We start from the raw sequence: 23,949 nt of genomic DNA, 5'->3' as shown, positions 1-23,949 counted from the left end.
AGGAAGCCGGAGGTGGGAGGAGGAGGTGAGAGGCGCTGCGCGGCCCCGCTCCGCTCCCCCCCGCAGGCGTGAGAAGGAGGCGGAGGGACGGGGAGACGCGAGGCGAGAGCGCTTCGCCTCCGGAGAGCAAAACAAAGGAGCGGCAGGAGCAGGTTGAGGCACAGCGTGAGCAGCACGGGAGGGGAAGGGGAGGGATGGGGGGAATGAGGCGATTGCGGCGCTGCCCCCGCTGCTCGGGATGCGCGGGGGGCTTCGGGGGGGGGGGGGGGGGGCGCGCAACTTTGCGCGCACCCGAGGAGCGGGGATGGGGACTTTTTTTTTTTTTTTTTTAAATTTCTCCGTAAAGCCGGGACGTGGGTGCTGTGCTGGGCGCGGTGCGGAGCCCCGCTGGCCCGGCTCTGGTGAGGGGGGGGCTGCTGGAAGCCCCCTCCCCTATTTCCCCCTCAATTCCCCCCCCTTCCATGCATGCCGCCAGCTGCAGGGTGTCCCCGCTTCCTCATCCCCAACCCCATCAGCCTTTCCTTTACCGGGCTGTCCCCCCCTTCCCCATTTCCTCCCCCTCCTCTTCCTTTGCTCTAGCCTGAGGTTGACTCCTCCACCCCCCCAATGTGGGGAGAAACCACAAGGATCTATTATTATTATTATTATCGGGGGGGGGGGGAACGAGATCTTATGTAACTGCAGACCCCCCCCCCCCCCCTTCCTCCCCACCCTAAGAAGAGCCTGCTTGGGGGCTTTACAGAGCTGGGATGGGGCTCCCCGCTTTTTTGGGTGAAAAAGAGGGAGCCTGAGCCTGCCCCACAGTGGTCGTGGAGCCCTGGGGGTGCCCGCAGCTGCGGTACCGCCAGGGGACCCGGACATCTCGGGGGGCACCTACCTGCACCGCCTGGCTTCACGGCCAGGGTAATTGGAGAGAATGCACCCAAAGGCCAGGGGCATTAGAAAACATCCCCTTTTCATCGGGATTGAAACGTGGTTACTCGCACGCCAGAGCCCTGGGCAGTTAGCGAAAGGGGCAAATGTAGGGATAAACGCCGTGTTCTGGCGCTGAAGGTGTTAACGGAGCAGATGCGTTTAAGAGATACAGATACTTTTCCCAACGATTCCTCTGGCAAAATATTTTTAGCGATATTTTATAGTGAGCGTTTCTGTCGATAGGCGTTTTCTTCCTTTGTATATCGGAAAGTTGAGCACTTGGAGATCTCACCACCTCTTTCCGAAGAAGAGAAAGATGCACGTATCTATTAACCGGGATTTGCTGAGGAGCAGAATCCTCACTTTCAGAGGAAAATGAGTGTGTGAGGAAGCTCAGTCTTTGTAAAATGCATATTCACTGCCTCTTTTCAGAGTACATGCTTGCTGGTAGTTTGTTTCTATGGTACGCTTTCAAATTCATTAGATTTCACTACGACTCTTTTTCCTAACAAAATGCTTTTTTTTTTTCTTTTCTTTAAGAACGCAGCTCATTTAACAACATCCATTTACTTGAAAAGTTTTCCAGTACAATGTTAAACAGCACTATCCATTTCAGTTTTGTGGACTGCAATCAATTTTAATTAAAACTTTAATTACATTTTGCCTCTCCACTCAAACAAAGCATGTATAGTGGTCCGGGCTAATGCTGCTGTCAAGAAAAAATAAGGAAACACGTTCTTAATCTTCATTGTGTATTATTCCTGCCTTTGAATTAAGGACTGAATCCTTGTCCTGATGGACTCAAAAGGAACTGAATCACAAACTTTTGTGGCACAGAACCGCAGTACTTAGTCAGGTTTGTGGGCTGCTCCATCTCCTGGCCCTGTACAAACACATGGTACAAAAAAATTACACCAGTGAATTTTCCCTGATTTTTAGAAGTGCCTCACGTTGTGGAACATTGAATTATTGACACCACATCATCTGTGTTGTTGAGCAACACCTGTCTCAGATGGTCACGACTTTACGTAACCACCCAACTGCAGGATGCCAGAGCCGTCCCCGATGCTTTCCATTGCATTTCGTAGTTCCCCGTGTACACTCCCAGTAACACACCAGAAGAACCACCATTGTTACAACACTGTGGCACCAACCTGAGCTAAAATCTGGACAGAAGGGTAAAGCAAAGCCTCACTGTGGGCTGGGATAGGGTAGGGTAGGGCAGGGCAGAACAGAAGGATGGCGCTTCTGCTTGTGGAAATCCCACTGACCGTGTAGGGTGGCGACGGTGCAGCAAAGCCGGCTTTGGTGCTGCTCAGAGAAGCATCCCGCTGCCTGCAGCACTCTGGGCTGTGCCAGGTCTCCTCACCAGCCCTCCAGCACCTCTCTGGTACCTGCCGTACCGTGCTCCCGCGTCGCCCTTCCCTTTCCTCTCATCGGTCTGTTGGGGTGGTGTAGCCCTCTGGACTTTTCTGTCTCCACTCTTCATTCAGCTGCAAGCAGGATCTGAACCTCAGAGTGTAGATTCCTTTCATCAGGCACATGAACGTAGCGAACTTTGTTATGGAGCTTCTGAAATTGTTTACTTGTCAAGCTGTTCTGGTTTTGTTTTTCAGTTTTGGAATTCTAATTTTGTCTGGCTGCACTGTGCATTACTATGTTTTCGGATTTTTTTTTTTTTTTAATTGCATCTGTGCCTCGCACTCATTTTAGGGATTCAGTTCTGCAAATTCTGCAGATTCCCCTGGATTTCCAGCAGTTTGTGTCACTGGGGCAAATAATGCTGGCTCATCCTCTGAGTGAGAATTAAACAGCAATGTACACTAGTTGGAATTAGTTAGAGGGTTTGAAATATGATAGGTAAATTTGTTTTTAAAGTACTTAGAAAGACATAGCACTTACCATGAGAAACTGCGTTCCTTATCTGTGATGTAACATTTTCTGTGATGGTCTTTGTCCCTTCCTTTTTTAATGCACGTTGTTTTTCCCAGTGTGGGTTGGGGCTAAATGCCCTTTGTTTTTAACAGTTGTCTAAAGGGAAGCTTGTTTCAGAGTGGTTTTGATTGCCTATGGATTCTGCCCTTTCTTTTAATTTTGTGTTACACTCATAAAGAAGAGCAAATGTGGTCTTCCTGCATTATTTCTCTTGCCTAAGTTTATCTCAGACTTCATCATAATGAGGCAGATCATTTAAACTGTCCCCATTTTCTTGTGGGTCCACATTACCCACATCTGCATGCCTCCTGCCATCTCATAAATCCTTTGCCTTTTTCTTTTTTCCTTTGGAGTGTAATTTTGTTTCTTCTCTGACCTTTGTGTGCCTTGATTGCATCTTAGGATCCCTTTTCCCTGCCAATTATGTTCTTCACTGCTTATTTCCCTTAATCCACGGGAAAGATCGTGACTTACTCCATCGCTTCTCTACGTGGCATTGCTAAGAGCGCTGCCTGGTACAAGAGCACAGCACGAGCAGGGAAGGCTGTGAGCACGTGTAGTGCTGTAGGATGTCAGGATCCGGATGGGCTCCCAGTGCAGCGAGGCGCTTTCTCACCTCCAGCTCCCATCTTTATTCATCAGAAGCATCTTATCCTTTGAATTTTATACCGTTGCTTTGAGAGGAATAGCCATAATCCATTTCAAAGATAATGAAACATATGATGAAAAGGATACTTGTTAGTGGAATACAAAATCTCCAGGTAGGGCTTCAAATCCACATTGCTTTTTAAGTTGTGACTTAAGTTGCTAAGGATACATACGTACTTTTTTAATTTGTGTTTTAAACTTCTGTGGACATTATCTACGGGGTCTCATCTTTCAGGAGCTTTTCTGCATTTAAATATGAATATGACCCAGAGGACGATAATATGCATGTAGGAAATTAAATCAGATTATTAGAGATGGTATCGTAGCTGAAAGTTGTAAAAGCTAAGTAGTTTCAAGGAGACAGTTGAAGGAGAAGAGATGTCAAGCTGTTTTTGTTTGTGGTCATTCCCCCGAGGAGAGTAAAGAGCAAAATGTATTTTCTAAAATATCTCATAAAACCACAATTAATTGAAATAAACAATGTTTATTGAGAGTGAGATGATAAACGTATTGTTTGTTGACCTGAAAATGATGTATTCTGAAACTCCAATATCGAGGACAAAGGAGGAGGTGTGACGGATCTTACTGAAGATTTTCTGCCTGGAATGAACCCCATTTAAGTCCCAGACTGTACAAATTTAACAGACCATATTATAGTTTCCACAGTTTTAGTGTTTTGAAAGAGAAAGAGTTTGCTATGTTCCTGATTTTGTCAACAGTCTGTGATTTCTGTAGTCACGAGAGTTGATAACTTGAGGTAATCAAGTGGATGTTTTAAAATAATTAAAATATTTTCCCATGAGAAAAATAAAGAATTAAAAAACAAACAAACAAACAAAAAAACCCACCACTTTATAATCACAGAGCACAGAGCCATTGAGGAATATCTACACAATCAATCCAAAATGAGGGGAGAAAGGAACCCACAAGCTGTAATGGTGATTTTTACAGCTTGTAGACTAAAGTATATGAGACAATGAACTTTTTAATGAGAGTGACTTTTAATCACTTGACTTATAGCTGATTTAATTTTAAATAGTTGATGGTTTCAGAACAACGTCGTTGGTTTTGTGCAGCTCCACTGTATAGCTTACAAAATATCAGAAAGAATTTCTTGTCTGCTAACAGACCTTCTCAAAGTTCATTGATGTAAACACCTACAAACTGAGTGAGATTCATGATGGTAACACTTCCAAGTGGTGTATTAGCTCTTTTTCCAATCCTACCAAAGTATTTCCATAGCCTTAGTAGTGGAATTTTGTTTAACTCCTGAAGAGTTGAATCAACCAATATAATATCAATCAATGTGGTTACCTTGCTTGTTCAGACTTTGATGAAGAATATACTGTCAGCACTGTACAACTCAAAATGTATACTCAGGAAGAAAACAAGCTGTGATGGTAATTTAAAGAGCTTTTAGACTAATAAATATAAAACTCTAAACCGTTTGATGAAAATTGCTTTAATTAATTTAGACTTGTAGCTAAATGTGAAGTTCAGAGAGATGAGGGGTTTCAGATTCACGAGTGTATAAGTCTACCAGGGGTACTGAAACTTTTAACCAACTGTCCACAACAGTCCATGAACCACATTCTTATTTTGGGGGGAGAAGATTAGTCTTGATTTAAAGACCACAGATAATGGAAAATTATCACAGTTCTCCCTAAGATTTTCTAGTAGTTAATTATTCTTAGTGTTAAAAACGTACGCCTCGCACCTTGCTTCTGGGCTTGGTTACCAGTTCTTGAGCCAATCACTCCCTGAAGCAGTTGAAATATCAATCTTAAATAGGTCAGCTGTTGAGCCAGGTGTATGTAAACTATCCGTGGCTTGATTTTAGTATCTAAAAATAATTCCACAAAGGCAGTATGTTACTGAAAATGTTTGTGTGGATTTTTTTGTGTGTTTTTTGTTGTTGATTTTTTTAAATAAAAGATTAGTGTTCCACTTAGTAGAAAACATTTTTATTCAAAAGTAGATATTAAATCATTCGCTATGAAATGGAATTAAATGGCAGTGAGGAGAGCTGAATAATGTCCTTTTGGTGGACTACATTTCAGAATATCTGTGTATTTAATTAGACTTTATTCAGAATGGAGTCATCTAAAATTAGAACATCTTGTTTATAAAAGCTGGTAGAATACAGCATATTTCTGCGTACTCTTATCAGCTATATTTAGAAATATAAAGTAACTGAAGACTCTTGGAGAATGAAATTGGGAATATTAGCAGTTTGAATTAAAAATGCTTTTGCTTTTTAAAAGAATTTGGCATATAGAGATTTTTTTTTAAGTTAAAAAAAAAGAACATTTTTACAAGGCATTGGCACTGAAAATAAAATCTGCTTATGTAATGGATAGCGCTGAAAAAATCATTTGTGTCGCTGCTGCTAATACCCAGCACATATCCAATTAATATCACCATAGCTGGTGTTCTTTCATTGCAACAGAATATATACCGTACTTTTTCAAAGCGGTCATTTTTCATTTTAAATGTACGTTTTTTTCAAACGGTACAAATGAGTACAGACATTCAGGAGTGATCTTGGAATACCTATATTGAAATGAATAAAAGGCTTTCAATTTGAAAGTACGATAGCCTGAAAAGGAATTTTTGTTTGATAAGTAAAACATCAGATCATACTGCTGATTTCTGCAGACCTGACTGATTTATACAAAAGGACTGTATCTTCAAATGCACTCCAACTAATTTTGACCTGCATTTTTCACCTCTTTTTTTTTTTTTTTTGGCATCTCTGAGTTAGATGTGTTAGTAGTCTTGGATCTGATCACATTGATCACATTGTAAGGGCAAAGGATGCCTGGCACAGTGCTCCTGCTGGCATGAGAACATCAAGAAGGTTAGTGTATTTTTGCCTTTGAAATCAGAAGATGACATGTTTTACACTGTTAAAACTTCTATATTATGTCTCCTTAAATGAGGAGGGTCAAAGAGTCGTAAACTGTTCTTCCTGAATAAGTATATAAGATATGCCTGCCTTCTCCTATCAAAACATACAGACACAGCTGTATGACTGAAATGACAGAGAGTTTAAGAGAAGTAGCTGCCAAGGCTCCATTTCCCTCCTCAGGTATGGTAAGTAGATCACAAAGTAGCCTTTATCATCCTTTATTAAGAAGCTTCATTTGCAAGATCTGTCTCTTGTTATGGTACATGTTAGGCAAGTGCTTAACTATTTAGTTCAATGTCTATATTTTATTTATTTTAATTCTCACCTGGGGAAATAGGAGGATTGGAAAGGGTTATGATTCTTTGTATTTTTCTCAGGTGCCTGCCACAAATAGGTGCTACAATCAATAAGAAATACTAGTTTCTACATGGTTAAAAGGTGAACATAACTCATCTGGGCTTCCCTCTCTGTTATGTGAGAGTGTAATCCTGAAGTGTCAGCAGGAGCTCACTGCCTTCTGTCTTATCTCATCCTTCAGCTTTTCCCTGATCCCTTTTTTCATCTGTCTCTGGCCTTGCTTCCTTGCCTCTGTAATTCGGCTCCAACCGCCCCCTGCTTCCCGAGAGGCTCCCTGTGGTTGGGGACACTTGGCAGTGCGTGCTGCACCACGGTGCACATCTCCTCCATCTTCACGCATCTTAACTGAGTTTTTATTTTTATTTTATTTTTATTTTTTAACTGTGAGCTTTATAAAACAATGATCTGGCCTTTGTATATGTTCTCGGAAGTGCAGCTCTGTGTATATTTACAATGCTCTAACATTAAATATTTATATTAAAATTTTAACAACATATAGGAGATGTATTAACTGCAACCTGTGCAGAAAGGTAAGATGCATATTCAGTGGTTTCATGGAGTGATTCTGAACCAGTCCACGTCTGATAGCAGCACCTGAGTCCATGTCCTGCAAGACTGATTGAGACACATTTATTCTGCAGTCGCTAGGTTGTGAATGAAATATGCTGACATACTCAAACCAGCCCTAAACCGAGCATTAGATGTACCTGCAGCAAGCCGGACACAGCAGTACAGTGCTTAGCATGGCTTATGTGCTCGGGTCTTCGTCCTGCCCTTGAATAGGTTTTGAAGCCTACACTGCCTTCTGCTTTGGCCCCAGTGCCAAAGCCAGCAGGTTCAAAGCTGCTCCAGCTGCAGGGGCTGCAATGCAGACATACCCTAGAACACATTCCACGCAGCTGGGTTTGTATCCAGATACCTCTAGACTGGTATTTTCATAAAGAAGTCTGTATGAAGGCACAGTACAGTGTGAGCAGATGTTGAATACAGCTGTGTTCCTCCTGTCTGCCTTGTCTGGTGAATCAGTCGCCAATGCCATAACTCTGTATTTTAGTGCAGGGTCCCATGTGTCGCTCCTGGTAAATCTGCATAGTGGGATCAGAGCCTTATTTTTTTATTTTTTTTGAAAAATTCTGAAAAATTTGAAAAATTGAAAATTTTGAAAAATTTGAAAAATTTCTGAAAAAATTCAGAGATTATTTTTTATTGTTTTGTTTTGTTTTCTGGCTTGTGTAATGGCAGGGTAGGAAGATGTGATGTAGGAGACTGAAAATGTTGTAATAATTTAGCATAATACATTCTCTCACTTTATTTCTATGTCTTGTTATCAATGATCAGTATGTATGTTACCAGTTAATGCTGTATCATCTATGTTTGTTAATTGGCTTAACAAAATCCATTAATGCAAGTTCTTCAGTTGCACAGCAGTTTGTTTGCTTTAGACAAGAGTGGGCAAGAGAACAGTTTGCTAGTTAATTGCTATTACATATGTGATGCATTGCTTTAGTACCTCCTTCAAATATTTTTCACTGAATGTAGTTTTTTTTCATGATATTCAACTATAACTGAGAAACAACAAGTTTCTGAATCGTTGCATGAGAAATCTGCAGTAAACATAAAAGAATCATTTGTATTTCATTATCAGGCAATCCTATCATTGTTTTCTATTGTTGTTTTAATGTTGGTGAAAAAGTCAATTTAAAGCTAATTAAAAATCCTGTAACTTCATCTGCTTCAAATATGTGAAAAATAAATACATTTAACTGTAGTTTGAGTTTTAGTAACTGTCTTATTTTTCTTATTGGGCTGAAGAAAAGAGAGTAACATATTTTGAAAATTCCAGTTCTTCCCTATATGTTGCAAGGTGTTCGGGGTCATAGTATACATGTGACCCATTTCAGCAGTATGCAGCTCCCTGTTGGCAACAGGAATGTGTTAGTGATGATCAATTGCAATATATCAATGTCGACTAATCTCCAGATATGTGAAATAGTAAATGGAACATGTGAGTTTATTGGGGATTATACATCACAGCAGTATCTGGAGATTGTAATTCTTCGTGCTGCCCAGTAAACCCAACAGTTCATCGTTGTAGGCATTGATATATTCAGAAGGGCTTCAGTGCCTGAAACTATGCAAGATAACTAACATATTCAGTGTTTCTGCAACTCTGCATTTATTTTTCCTTTTACTCAGAATAGTAATTTGTGAGATTCCTGATTCTAGGAAGACGTGCGCAGCAGCTAGTATCTGTTTCACTCCTGTACTTTTGTTTCCCAATGAAAATGCTTTCAGGAAGCTTGCAGGAATGATCAGCTTTTCCCTTGTTCTGGATAATCAAAGTGAGTGGTAACACTCTGGACACTGGAATGATGAAGTATTGTTTTATAAGTACTGAGTCAAGCAGAATAAAACAAGAAGTAAGGGATCAAATTCACACAAGTTATAGGGACAAAATCACCATGTGTGAACAGTGCTATGGTAACTGGCCATGGTATAAAAATTCAGACTAGAATAGAAGCAACTTAGATGAGGCTGTACAGTGAAAGGAGATGTATGGCATCGGTGGGCAGTGGCTTTAGCACCTGGCATCAGGAGACAAGCAGGGCTATCAGGAAATATTTAGGAGAAATGGAAGGATGGCTTGATGTTTCTTCATTATTAAATATTCTCAGAGAGTTGAAAGTGAATTGAAAATTTCATTTATGAATCAATCCCTTCTTGAATGAGCTGGAGCAAAGTCCAACACCACACAAATATATGGAGTCATTCTGTGACCTGCTCTGTGAGATCCCTACTGGGAAAAAAAATGGATCAAGGAATAGACGTGAATAGTGCAAAGTATAGCCTGAACCACCAAAACGCTTCTGCAGGAGACTAGATTGCAATTCATGGGAAAATCTGTTGGTTTAAACTCCGAGTTGATTAGAAATGTAGGTGTAAGTGTTCAGCAAGCTGGTAGCCTAAAAGAGATGAAACTTGTGGAAAAAGAGAAGGTGTGATCGTGAATCATGTCAGAGGTGTAGGCAGGATTGGATCTGTGAGGATTTCAGTGCAAGGGACATGAAGTTTTACATGAATCAATAAGGAGTGGGTAAGTGAGCACAGATACTTAGGAAAGGGAATTGGGTAGCATTTGAAGATAGAGTGTAGAGGTGTCAGTGTCCAGGAAAGACTGAAAGACTGAGGAGTGGAGAGCCTTTCACAAAAGAGGTGATTAATTTGAAAAGGAAAGTTACAACAGTTGGAGCACTTTTCATGACTTTTTAGGTGCTGTGAGAAAACTACGTTGAGAAAATTTGAATTTGAATCACTTTTCTCTGAACTTCTTCTTCATGTGTAATGATAGCCAAGCTATATCAAAGCTGTACTAGAGCAAAAGCATTCACTGAGCTGGGTGCTTAGAGGATGCCTTACTGAGACACCAGTAGCTTGCCTGCTGCACTGAGATAACTTTGTTTATATGTATGATATGGGTGCTAGATGTTGCTGTTGGGGAAGAAGTGGAACTGAGATGGTTTTAAGTCGCATACAAGTCCTAAAAATGACCGGAGGAGATCCCCGAACGCATGCTCCCTCTGGCAATGAGTTGTGTGTGGGTGTAGGGGAACTGGCTCATCTAGAGGCATTTGGGACATGAAACTAAGCAGGGAGACGGATTGAAAAATAAAATGTGAAGCGTTTGCATAAGACTGTTTAAGTTCTCTCATCATATGATTCATTGGTCTCATGACTGAACTGCTGCTTTTCAAAATCCTGCCTTTCCACAGTAAAAAGCTGTTAGTTTGGGGCTCTGATTTTGAAGAATTTAAATGACAAGTTGCTCATTGTTTTGCATTTGTTTTTATGTGCCATGTAGTTTTTCATCACTTATGTCACTTTTGAATGGGATAAGACACCTACAGTATTGGCAGATTTATAGGATTTGCCATGATTTCATTCACATCATATATGATGAAGCAGGATGCAGAAATGTGACTTGTCCCAGAGCTTTTAGCAAAATAATGGCAGAGCAGAGGATGGTATCCAAGACCCTGAATATCATAGCAAATCGCAGACTGTGTTTTACCTACCTGCTATATTACGGGGCTATAATGCAGTTCCTCTCGTGGGAGGAACTCAGTTTGCGCTGCTAATTTGAAAGTGGTGGGAAAAAAAAATGCTCAAAACCCCTATTCTAGTTGTTACACGTCACAGTGAAAAACGTTTGGCATTTGTATAAATCATCTGCTGAATCTACAAGAGTTTTTCCTGGACATAGTAAAGGCCAATCCCTTCCTCACAAGGGTTGCCCTTGCAATTCAGGTGTAGCTCCCATACTGATGACTGTCTTCTGCATCTCTCAGTGAGACAACTCATACAAGAGCTTCTGGTGGCAGGTTTGGTGTTTAAAAAGAATGAGAATGTGGACATGGAAATTTGGATGACAGCAGGGTCCCATTGCACTTTTGTTGTTGCATTGGCCTGTCCCGCCATGCAAATCCTTGGTATACTCAAGACATTGGGCAAGGAGTTGTTTCCAAAAACGGCAGAGATTTTCTTTGGAGGATATAACCCTTTTTGGCAGCAGAAGTGAGTTATGTCAGATTAAAATCCCTATGTAATTATCCTTCCATGAAGTAATGGGACAAATACAGAGCTGTTGTCTGCCTGTGACCTGTGCCTGAGACTTGCCTTTCCTCTTGGCTCTCTGATATGCTCATCGTGAAGCTAGACAGGATGGTTCAGAAATATTGGCTACCCTTATGAACTCTTACAGAAGCAAGTAGTTTCTGAAGTGCCTGAGTGTATCATGAAATAATGAAAGCAGTAATGAACTAAAAATAATAATGAGCTAAAAGTGTTAGTTTGAACTTAAGGTATAAAATAATTACTAGGCTACCACTAGTCTAATGTATAAGTGGAAATCAGCAGGTATTTACATTTTTTCCTAGGTTCCTGTGCTTTTGCTGCTGAGATCTGTCGGGTGGTGGTGTGATAATAATGATCCACTTGGGCTAGAGCTGTGGAGGACATGGATTAGAGAGCAAAGACTGGGCTCTTAAAGTAGATAGAGGAGATGCATGTCTCTCTTATCTCTGAGTTTGAATTACATTGGATTAATTACATCACTTTATTACATTTACATACAATTATTGTATCAGTTTTAATTATCAGTTTAGCCGTAGTCCTTGACACATTTTTTCTTCTTCATTTTTTGCATAATAAAATGCAGTTATCAGCACTCCACTACATATGTGAAAGTTGCTCATGCACACATGGTTGTACTGTGAAAAAACGAGGTCCCAGATCAGTTTCTCATATGGATTTGAACATTTAGCTTTATAAAGAAGCCAGCAACTGACCTCCTCTCAGTTGCGTGCTTTATGGAAGACTATAAAACGGTAGACCTCTTCTGTAACTTATAGCTGAATTCCCCTTTAGGCAGGCTTTGTGGCTTTTCTTCTTCAATATGTGAGGCATTACCTAGAGATCAGTTTGGTGAATAAACTGGAACACGAAAATTTCTCAGAAGAGTACAATAAACCTGCATAACCAGTTACATCCTGCTAATCTGTGGGTTGTGCCTGAGATTTGTCACTACAATAAGAGTTGGCAGAAAAAGCTATTATCTGTGCTTGCTTGTTTCTGAGGGGAATGGGTGTGACACTGTCAAGACTGAGACCAGGTAAAAATAGATTTTTTTAAATATTAGAGCAGAAGAAAATGAAAGGTCCATGTTTTTATGTGGAAGGGCCCAGAAGTTGTGTGTTCCTTGTTACTCCTTTGAAAAATCTCTATTTCTTTGGCCAGCCGCATTGGTGATCATTACTGCCCATCTCTTATTATTATGTCAAAATGTTGGAAAGTGAAGTCATTTGAGCGCCAATCGCACTGGCTATAAGCCAATTCAACTCCATGAGACTCCATTAAGTTGTTATTAAGTGCTGTCAGCCAGCTCCACATTATGGAAGAAGAGAGATGAAAATCCGTCATGTGTAAGAGTTGGTTATCTAATTTTTTTTCGCATACAAAGAATCTGGAGCTCATACAACAAACTTTTCAGCTTAGTTGTGTGTTCTGAAACTGGAACTCCACAGTCTGGTCGTTCTGCAGCAAAAGAGCTTGCCAGTTTTATTCTGTAGCTCCAGGCCATTCAACGGGACTTTTTAGAGCTCTAAATAAGGTTTTTAAGGGCATGTTTCAGCTGTGGTGGGTCTTTGCTTTTGCTGGAACATCCCATGGCTAGCTGAAGGGGCTCAGTCACTTGATTCTTTGCTGATTTTTCTGCCTGAGACACTTCAACAACATGTGCACTAATGTGTCCCTGCAGTCGAGCTTGTTCCCAGGGGGCAGATGAACGAGCAGGGAGGAAACGGTGTCCATCCTGCTTCTCCTCTGGGCAGCAAGCATCGACAACCAGCAAGGCAGCTCCCTGCACTGTGTCATTCCTGCAAGGTTTTCCCCAAATCTCCCTTCCACTCGTCCAAAATAAAATCAGGCCTCTAGTAGAGGAAAAGCAGAATATGCCTGGTGGAAAGCACCAGGCAACCCTTTCATCTGCAGCAAGCAGATGAAATAGTGGTTCAGAAAGAAGATTATGTTTGAAATATATTCACTAGCATGGAGCTTACTCGACCTGTCTAAATTTTTCTCAGAGTGTATAATCTCCTGAGTGCCTGTACTGCATATATATTAGCTTGTGTGCAGAATGCTGTGGTGGGAAGTAAATCCTTCCTTGGTTGGCATGGACTCCAGCATGGAGCTTGCTATGGGGGTCCTACACCTGCAGGCAGCATGGGCACGGCCTGCTGCAGAGCTCACCTCAGTGCCCATTGTGTAAAGGCACCTGGGGCCTACCCCGCTGACACTCAGAGTGAACCAAGACCTGGAGACACCACAGACTGCTGACATGACAACCCAGTTTTTTGTAAGAAATACATGTCCCTCATCAGCTGTGCCCAGGTCACAAGTTTAACCTCCTGTTTCCCAAAGGTCTGTGTGAAGCTTTGTGGAAAAGTTTCTTATTCGGCTGTTTCACACAGACACAGGATACCATGCCATTTCCTCTGCCCTGTCAGTTGGCTGCAGAAGAGCCTGGCTTTTCCACTTTTCTCTATGTCATTCATGAAGAAATTTGCAAAGCTACCCTCTACCTACTCCCTCTGTCCACAAACTATGCAGTATAATACTATATAAAGGCTATATAAAGTTTATAAAGTCTTCAACACCAGTTGTGTGGTGCTTGTGTGGGGATCTGTGGAGAATCTTTTTTAAACAGGTTTAATTTAATTTAATTTAAATCTTTTTTAAAAGAGTATACAGCTCAACACAGAATCTTTAGAATTTTTGAGTATTTTTATGCTGTTATTCTCCTTCCAATACACTCCTGATAAAACCCCTTAGTAGAACCAATTCTGGTCTTGATTATCTATTAAAATTAGTAACAAATAAAATAAAATTTCTGTAAATATATAGATCCATGGATGTTATTCCTCCTATGTAATGTAAGAGGTCATGTTTCTGTAGCAAAGCAAATAGCGAAGAGGAGCTCTCCTGCTTCTGATGTTCTTTGTGAAAAGCTATTCAGAAGTAATTCTATGTATAGGTACTCTTAGTCCAGAAAATTGTTGTTCTCTAGACAAATGGCTATGTTAACGAGATGCTTTTCTGAAAAACAAGAAAGGGATGTGAGTGTTATTACCTTGAATTTCTCCAGAATAGCTTTTGTAGTTCACATCCGCTACCTATTTTAGTCTGAACTAATATTCAGGTGTGGGCATGCCCATAGTGATTGAATCATTAGAAGAATTTGGAAGAATTACAGGACTGCAGTTATCAAAGCAGTGAGAGCTCAGGAGAGCTCTCTGTATGGAAGAATAGGGAGCTAAGCGTGAGAGTGAAACCATGGCTTCGTAAATGGACTTCTTGCACACGGCGTTCCTACCCACAAAATCCAGGAGGTAATTACCTGGCTTAATCAGTCACAAATGAAAGGCTGTCCCAGGAAGAAATTACCTCATCCTGAGGCTGGAACTAGGACAAACCTTTCTGGGCCTGAGAAAGGTGTATTTACCTTTCTCAGGGTTTTCATGTTGTAACAGCCTGTTCCTGAGGTGGTTGGTGGTTAATATCTTCTTTTTGTCTCAATGACGCAACCAGCCTGAAATCTTTTTCCAAAAGCCGAACGTTGTGTGAAATGCCACCGTGTGACCCATGGAGCTCACTGCTTGGGTACGTGGAGCTTGAAGGACAGCCTACGCAGTTTCCAGGGTGTAGGAAACATTAGGAAATACTGACAAAATCGGTGTGATGAAATAAATAGTGTTCTCAGGCTGCTCTTTGTCTGACTTTGAAAACATTACTTTTTATGGCCACAGATTTTCCAGTGGGAAACGCTGAATGCAGTTCAGGACTAGCTTTGTCTAGACTTCCACTGGTCCTAACTCCAAAAAAAAAGCCTATTTGGCTCCTTGCTTAGTGAATAAAGCTGGAATTAAATTCACTTTTTCTGACAGAAAGTCACCGCTTGATTCAGTGCCTAAGGCCATTATTGCAGTGCTAGTGATGCACTGGGGACCCAGACTGGTGTTTTTTGATGGATAAATAACTGTTGCTTTACCTACATCTGTATGTAATATCCTAACTCGGGTATAACGCTTGTTGGTCATGTAATCTCAGGTATTTATTTATCTGAAATGTGCTCTGTAAGTGCACGCTGCCTTTGTCTAGGTGGTGGAGGTGGTCTTGCTATTTATATATTGGTGTTCTACAAATATTAATAACGCTGCGCTTCAGAGAGAGCGATAGCCATAAACTCATGAAATGACTCCCAACAGTTCAGCTTGATAGTCTGTTGAAATTGGGTTGCTCTAGCTGTACCCTCTTGAGGCTCACTGCCAATCTCATATTTTATCCTGAAATTCCAGGAGGAGACACTCAAAATAAACACTACGCTAACAACACTTTGAGTTATCTTTAAGGCAGTAGCTAGCATCAGTTTCTCTTGAGCCTCTGTGTGGCTTTCTTCATTTGAAAATCCATGAAGTTTGACCTTTTGGATACATTTGCTCTTATTTATTCTCTCTGTTGGATACAGTGGGAATTGAATTGATGTAGCTGAGGAAAGAATGGGTATAATGTAGATGCTAACCTGTTACGACTAAATTGTTCCTGTTGGTCCCATGTTGCCCAGTGCCAGCTGCTTTCTGTAGTGCCTATCTTCTCACTAGCTTGCTTTCAGGATAGAAAAACACAACTTTTAGATTTGTGTCTGATTTTTCTTAGGAGGAGAAAAAAAAAGCAACTTGGAAATGACAGGACTATTCCAGGCACCATTGCAGAGTTGTTCAGCTTTTTGTTATGCAAATGCTTCTTCTTTGTTACTGCTTTTGAAAATAAGCTGATCTTCTCATTTAGTATTAAAGCCTAAAGGTGAATGTGATCAAAATAACCCATCGCCAAGGTCGGTATAGCCCTTGAATCAGAGAGGTTTGCTAATTTTAAACTTCAGTGTTTTTCAGAAAGTAATGTATTTCACAAGAACAGACGAGAGAGAATGTAGGATCCAGACAATACGCATCGCTGTGCACACACATCGCTGCCAATGAAAGCAAAGCTTACAGGTCTAATTTTAGGCATTTCAGCCTTGGTATTGTTCCTTACAGCACAGTTATTTTCCATACAATACAAAGCAGTCCTTTTTTTCAAGTTTTATAAACTGCTTTAGAGAGCAAAGCAAGGACGAAGTGAGCATATGTCATAGTTGAAAGCAAATGAAAGAACCTTAACTAAGGCTGAGGTTAGCAGTGATTGCATGTTGTTTCTATTTTCAGAAGACAATTCTTTAAGAAAAGCAAAAATCTAGAGAAATATATCAGGAGACCTGAAGTAAAGAGAGTGATATGGTGCCTGAACTAGGACCCTTGGGTATGACTGGATTTGCTTCAGTACATTTAGCTTAGGTAATTAAAATACACTGTGTTTAGATGCCTAGTAACTCATCCTCTTAAAATGTTAAAATTACCCGTAGTGTTTGGAGAGGCAGGACTTCATAGGATGTCTGCCTATTTCCAGCTGCTTAAAACTAAGCATTGTAGCCGCAGTGGGAATGTTATAAATAATTCTTTATGTAACACCATATAGGTGCTATTTTCTAAAATTACCATTTATTGGTACATTCATAAATAAAGAGTTTGTAGAGTTCTAGAAATATAATATTATATAAATGCTTGTGGTTTTTCCTACACGTGAAGTACCACGGATGAGAGAGAGGCAGTGGGTACTAAGCTGTTCCCCATGGGACTATCAGAAAGTCAGTGATACTAATCTGTCAAAACTATTCAAAATAGCTTTAAAATTACTTGAAAAAAGCTAAATTAAGCTTTAAAAATAATTGAATGAATGTAGTCCCCATTTTCCATCTGAGAGAAGCTTATCAACCAAATAAATGTATGATAATGGCTTCTAGATTGGAGAGGACATAAAGCAGACTTTGCTTTCGTGTGATTTTTGTTAGTAAATCTGGGCCCCAAAATGAGCTGTTTGAGAGAGGTGGGTAATTGGCCATACTGTCAGAAAGACAATTTCTTGAGCAGAGCCTACACAGAGGCTGCTCTAACATTGAGCTGGTATTTTATCCCCATGGTTTCAGCAGAGATCCAGTGCCTCTTCACTGGATTTCACTAGCCAGTGCCTAGAGGATTGGAGCAAAATTCGGTTATAGGCTCTGCAGTTGGCCTCAAACTGGGAGAGTCAGTGCAGTCTGAGCTCCGGGGGTGGACTTTGTTTCATGCCATTTTAGTTGTCTAAAAGTTAGATGTATAGTGTAAACTAATCACATGGTCATTCCTGCTAGTCAAATGAGAATAAGCATCCCCAGAAAGCAATTAATCCCACTTATCTTGTATATATACTTTTAACATGGGATGAATTACCTCTTGGTGAATTGGGTACTTGTTTCTCTCTGTTGCACACTGGAGCCTTGATGACTAGTTTAGATTAGATATCCAACTTCTAATGGCTACCACCCAGGTAGAAACAACGGGGATTAATCAAGTTCCCTGCCACATTCATATTCTGTGCATGGTTTGTGGATACTGTGCTAGAGAAAAGGTTTCCTTGGTTTCCTTTGCAATCATTTCAAATTATTTGTCATTAATAGAACAATTTCTTGGTTTTCTGTTGTCTCTTATCACATGAAAGTTTTAAAAATCGTAACCAATTTTTTGCTATTAACTGTCATCATTAATAATAGAAACTATTTTCATTTGGTTTCTTGAGGGAGCAGACTATGGTACAGACAGGCGGTTTGATGTCCTTCTGGATTCTGGCCAGATTCTGGGAGTCATAAATCAACCTAGCTCTTTTCAAGTTAAGAAGAAAAAACATTTCTAAACAAGTTTGGAGCAGCAATTCCGGAACAGGGTGGAAGTATGACATCAACGAAGAATGAGGAGAGTGTCGAGTGCCTTTCCTTGGTGGCAGGAACTAATTTGATGGAAACTTCAAAACAGCAATTGCTTGGTTGTTTGGAGGATTGCAGCTCCTCAGGGCTTTCCCATGCCTGTTGGAGTCAAGAGTTTTTTCCCTTTTTTTTTTTTTTTGGCAACCAATCTATATGGCAAGCAGAGCAGACAAAAAATTGGTTGTTCCTCTTAACCTTAAAAAGCCTTTTTCTAGATATTCTGCTTTTTTCTTTTTCTTTTTTTTTTCTTTTTTTTTTTTTTTAATGGAAGTGACATCTCTGACCCCACTACCTTTTCCATTTCCATTTTATCCTTTTGTAGGGGCAAACTGGTGGCAGTGAGGGTCAGCTTTGTTTCTGCTTTTGTTGGGGGGGAGAGCAGTTCAAGCCTCTGCTTGAACTGAGAAACCTAGGTGAGGAGAGAAACTTAGGTGAGGGAAAGGGTAGGCAGGGGTCTCTGCTTCTCCGCATGTAAGTGACAGACAAGTAAGTTTACTCGACACTGCTTTGTTAGGGGTGAGGAGAGAAGGAGGGATATAGAATAAGGAAATAGAAAATAAATAGAATAGAAAATAAAATTAAAAACCTTTCTCTCTGCTACTTTGAATCCTCATTTTCTACAGTAGGACATCAAAATTGTTTCTTACTGCAGGGCTATGGACTTCTCCCGTGGTTCTTCCTCCCGTCCCGCTTTATAGGTGATTACCTTCACCCAGCCCTTTAGGACCCAAAGGCATTGCGCTGTGTCTCACGCACCAGCTCTGTCAATGAACAAAGCTGCTTCTGCTCCTCCAGCCCACCAGTCATCCTCCCTGGGAGTGTTTTCTCCTCTGACCAGCCCGTGGTGGTTTTGGGTGGCCAGAGGAGTACACATGGATGCACAAACCCCACACGTTTGCCCGCATGTGAGGAGGCATGCAGCGGTCTTGCCTTCCTCCCTGCAACTGCACCTCATGCCTGCAAACCACAGCGTTTCTCGGCTGGCTGCCTTGGGTTGTTTAAGCTTTACCCAACATAATTATAAGCTGCATAATTCACTTAGCTTTACAGCCTGATTTTTTTAACAGAAATGCTCTCAAATGCTGTATAGCGTGCAGCATCGGTTAAGCACGCCGAGGCCTGCCCCATCCCTCCCGTGGGGCTGCTGCCTCTGCGAGATGCTGACGGAGCCCTTCTGGCAGCCCGGGCATCCATCCCTCCTGCTCAGCTTGCTGGGGTGCCTGCGTTATCTTCGTGCCTGAAGACGCCAAGACGGTTTAAATGTCAATAAGACGTTGGCCAGATGATTTTCTTACAGCGTAAGCAAGCCTACTTTTTTTTTTTTCTTTTTTTCTAACGCATACACCTTGCATGCTATGAACATAGCTGCTCTCGCTGCTTTTGCTGATGAAAAGCCAGCAAAGGAAAAGAAAAAGTGCAGATGAAACAGCAGGGGTGATGAGAATTGGCACCTAGCAGGGAATGAGAGCCAGGTAGGAAGGAGGGAGGGAAGGACGCTGGGAGAAGGAGTCGGAATGAGCTGGTGCAGACTTACTGGGACTGGCTTGGCAAGAGTGCTGGCAGGGCAGGAGGAAGCCAAAAGCACAGGAAAAAGACCAGGCGAGGAGGCAGAAGAGGGACGACCTGGGGCTGAGATTCACAGTCAGTTTGCTGTTACCTAACCTGCCTGACAGCAGAGCCAGGGTAATACTGTACGGACACTTAGTGCTAAGTATGTCTGCATAATAAAACCAGCTTAGCCTATATTTCTTGCATCTATATAGATATACATCTGTATAAGTGTAGGTGTTACTCAGCAACATTACAGCCAGGACTTGCACTGAGCCGTGCAGGCACGTTCCTCATCCCAGTCTGTCAATGTGCGCTCCCAGCTTGGCCCGCTCAGCTCCCCAGGACATCGTTAATGCGACATATGATTATTCATGTGCCCAGCTATTTTTATGATGCATTAAATGCCAACCCGAATGTTTCACAGTGGCGAGCATGGAAGAAATTGGGACCTTCAAATTGCTGAGAAGTGATACCATGGAAAGCAAGGAATGGGTGCAGAGTTTATCATGGTGAAGTTCAGTGCCTGTCCTGCTCTGTATGCTGGTGTCATTTTCTTAGAAAGTAGAAGTGACAGAGTTTAAGTTGCATTTTGAGCAGGGGACGCAGCAGCTAAATACTTCAGATCAGATTTGCATAGCTATTTAGGTACTTGGTGAGATTTCGTAAGAGCACTCAAGCTGCTGGAGAGCTGGTAGGTACATTTATCCTGAACCTCACCTTGACTTGCTTGAATATAAAGGAACCAAGGCAATTAGATAACAGTGTCTGCATTAGCAAGTAGTCCAGGCCCATGGAAGCGCTTACATGTCTCTGGAAATCTGGCTCCCTATACCACTTGCTTTGAAGTCTACATTTTCCATTCCAAGATACACACATTTTCCCACAGAATATAATGCAGAGAATGCAGAGTTTGGTGTAAGTGAGAAAAGACATACTGGATCCTTCTCCCTGAAACTGTTTCTTGACATACACTTGCTTGCCTCCCCCTTTGCTTGGCCTAAGTAACAGGCCTGCTCTGGTCAGGAAAGTTGAAGGGATTTTTTCCACCATGAATAAAGCAGGCAGATTTCCTGAATATCATTTATTCTGTATTCCTTTTTTTTTTTTTCTTGGAGATTGAAAAATATTACTACCAAAAGCCCATCATTTGGAGTCTTTTCAGTTCCAGAGGGGATTCTGTAAGAGGTTCTCTTTATACTGAGTCTTTTTGGTGTTATTTACAAAAAAAAAAAAAAAAGTGCTACAACTATAACCAGCTCAGACAACTCTTTGCCTTCTGGCAGCCAACAGTATTTTATATTGCATCCTCTGATTTGATTTACTAGCTGTTCCAAGCTCCTGGCAAGTGCCACAGTAGCTTTTAAGATTACTCTGTTTCTTGCTTCTGCTTTTTTTTTTTCTTTAAATTCCAGTGTTTGCCTTATTTCTAAGCTCTGTTCTTCATTTCCTTTAACTTTTCTCCTGTATTGTCATGCTTATGTACAGCATTTAGCATAAGCAGGGCATGATTCAACTATAGACATAATAGATTATCTGTCATTTCAAAGCTTTCAGTCAAAACCAAGTGCCGATCTAAAAACTGTACTCCAGTTCAATGACAAAGATTGGAGATGAACTGCGAATTTCTGTGTGAAACTCTGTTTCCCTCCTAAACAATCACAATACTCCTTTCTAAATTGTTAAAATACATGAATCTGTAAAAAAGCTTTTAGACTTTAATGATAGGAACATGTTAAAGCCATTTTATATCTAGTTGTAAAGTTTTAAAGTCACTTTTAATATTCATGTGCTCATAATAAGGTAAAAGGTAGTAGGCAAAAGAATAGTTATCACACATCTTTACAATTTATGGAAACATGGAAAAAAAATGAAGTGTTCATAAATGGTTTGTGGAGTTGACTAGTAAAGTGAAAAAGTTTACTTATGATTTGAAATTACCCATGACAGTCAAATTTAAATGCAACTATTAAGTGCCACAGCATGATTATGTGCTAGTGAATATTGGGAAGATAAAACAGTAGGAGAATTTGTTGGCGATAAGAAGAAGGTAATGTACGTGGGATAAAATATATTAATGGACTGTAGATAAGTTAATAGAAACCTGGAGAGAAGCTGGGCATTCCTGAGGGTAGGTTTCTGAAAATACTAGTTCAGTACATATAGCAGTTAAAATGGCTAGGAAAGACTAAGACAGAAGTGGAAAAAATATGCCACTGCTTGAGCATGGGGAGCATCCTTTATGTAATTATAGCCACTTGTGCGAGTTGGTAAAATCATAAAATTATAGAAAAAAGAGTCACATTTTCTTAGCTAGGCAGAGTCTGGCTGTGTCATGACCGATGAGGAGCAGACGATTAAGAAATAGTCACTGTTTCTCACAGTACAAGAAGTAGGGTCACCAATGAAATCATTGTATAACATTTAATTAAATTATGAAACTGATTTCCACAGGATGTTGTGGAGACCAGGATATAAATGTGGTCAAAAAGGGATCAGACAAATTCAGGAAAGCTAATTTAATCAGTGATTATTAGACATGATAGTCTGGAGAGTCAACAGAGAGAGAACAGCACCTCCAAAGTATGACTCATCCCATCCTAGGAGAAATATCTTAGATCAACTTGCTGAATCACTATCTGGAGATGACTGTGTCTCTCTGTTGGCCTGAGTGACGATCGTCGTGTAGACACCAAAATCAGAGAATGTTAAAGCTAGGTGATTTGGATCCCACTGTAGGTGTTATATTCATATAGTAAAGTTGTAGGGCACTTCTGAAGTTAAAAAAGCTGTGGGTAGAATGAGATGGTGAAGATGTCATTGACTATAAAGAAATGATATTTTTCTATTTGTCATTGAAGATATTTTTGTTCTTTCTTACCAGCAGTTGTGCACCCTGTCGCAGAAGCATAATAAATATGAAATAGATTATGTCATCATCAAAATCACTCCCAGCCTCTGGAGTCATTAGAGAGAGCAACAGTCATATTTTATCATAAACCTTTTCACTTCCACATTCTCTGGCGATGAGTGAAGTAATCATGAGGTAATGCCGAGGAGGGCAGTGTTTGATATTTCTAGCTTCCCAAATTGTACAGACCGAAATAGTCCAAGGTAGCTGTCAGTGTGGTTGCAGCTGCTTAGTGTCACAGCTGGGAGTAAAGGATTTCAGCCGCTGCTGCCTCCTGTCACCTGGGAGCAGTTACTGTGAAAGGCACAGCCATGTGAATGCTACCTAGACTCTTCCTCCTTGCCTGTTGCCTCTAACAATTCCCCTTTGACGTGGGGAAAGACTCCCTTGTTGGCTTCAGCAAGACCCTCAAAGTTGTCTCAGCAAGTGCAACTCTCTTTAAAACAGAACTGTCTTTTTTATTATATTTATTTTATTTTATTTTATTTATTTATTTTATTTTATTTATTTACTTTTATTTTTATTTTTTTCTTTTCTGTTCATCACCTTTGTAGTCCAGTTCCATGGGCCTCAACTATTCCCATGGACAATCTAATGACAGCCTATTAGGAGCAAACATCCTGCCCCTTGAGAATCAGAGCTATATGTCATGCCTTCCGGGGCTCATAGCCTATATTATTGTCTTTTTCTTGCTGGGTCTTCTAAAGTAGTTTTCCCAGGTGGCTTTTATCTGTTGAGGTAGGCAGTGAATCAGAACAAAATTTTATTTTCCTAGGTCATTTAATGGAACTGAAGGCTGGCATTTTAGATTTAGTATATTTAGATTTAGAGGCCATTGAAGGGATTTCTGAATCAGCTTGTCAGTATGTAACAGTCTCTATCAATTGCTCTTGTCCTGGCCGATAATAAATGCAAGGAGTTCAGACAGTATTTTTGGTGAATTTCATAATGCCATAATTTAAATATTTATATAGCTTTCACTTGTTTTCGTTCATATTTTTATCTGCATCGCCATTGCTTCTTTCTCTTTTGTTCAAAGCAGTTCCTTTGTAACAGCTTCCCATGTGCTTTGCTGAAGGAGTTCTGCACACACGGATGTCCAAATCAAAAATGTTGCTAGCGCTTTTTTGCTCAACTTTTTCTCTCATCTCGAGAAAGGTAACTCCCGAACTGTGTAACTGTGTGTGCTAGAAAAACAGCATTTAGAATGTAGTCTGAAAAGCAAGCATGTCTTTCAAGTAAAAAAAATAAAAAATAAAAAAAATCTCTACCTTGTGT

General features: G+C 40.7%; 1 protein-coding gene across 2 annotated transcripts in view; it reads left to right on the top strand.

Annotated features, from left to right (window-relative positions):
• The window catches only part of VSNL1 (visinin like 1), an 88,406-nt gene that overhangs the window by 631 nt on the left and 63,826 nt on the right, over positions 1-23,949 (top strand). The window lies entirely within an intron of this gene.

Source organism: Cygnus atratus, chromosome 3, assembly GCF_013377495.2.
Source record: "Cygnus atratus isolate AKBS03 ecotype Queensland, Australia chromosome 3, CAtr_DNAZoo_HiC_assembly, whole genome shotgun sequence".
Lineage (NCBI taxonomy): Eukaryota > Metazoa > Chordata > Aves > Anseriformes > Anatidae > Cygnus > Cygnus atratus.
The sequence above is the reverse complement of the archived record's forward strand: the minus strand, read 5'-3'. Positions and strand labels throughout refer to the sequence as shown.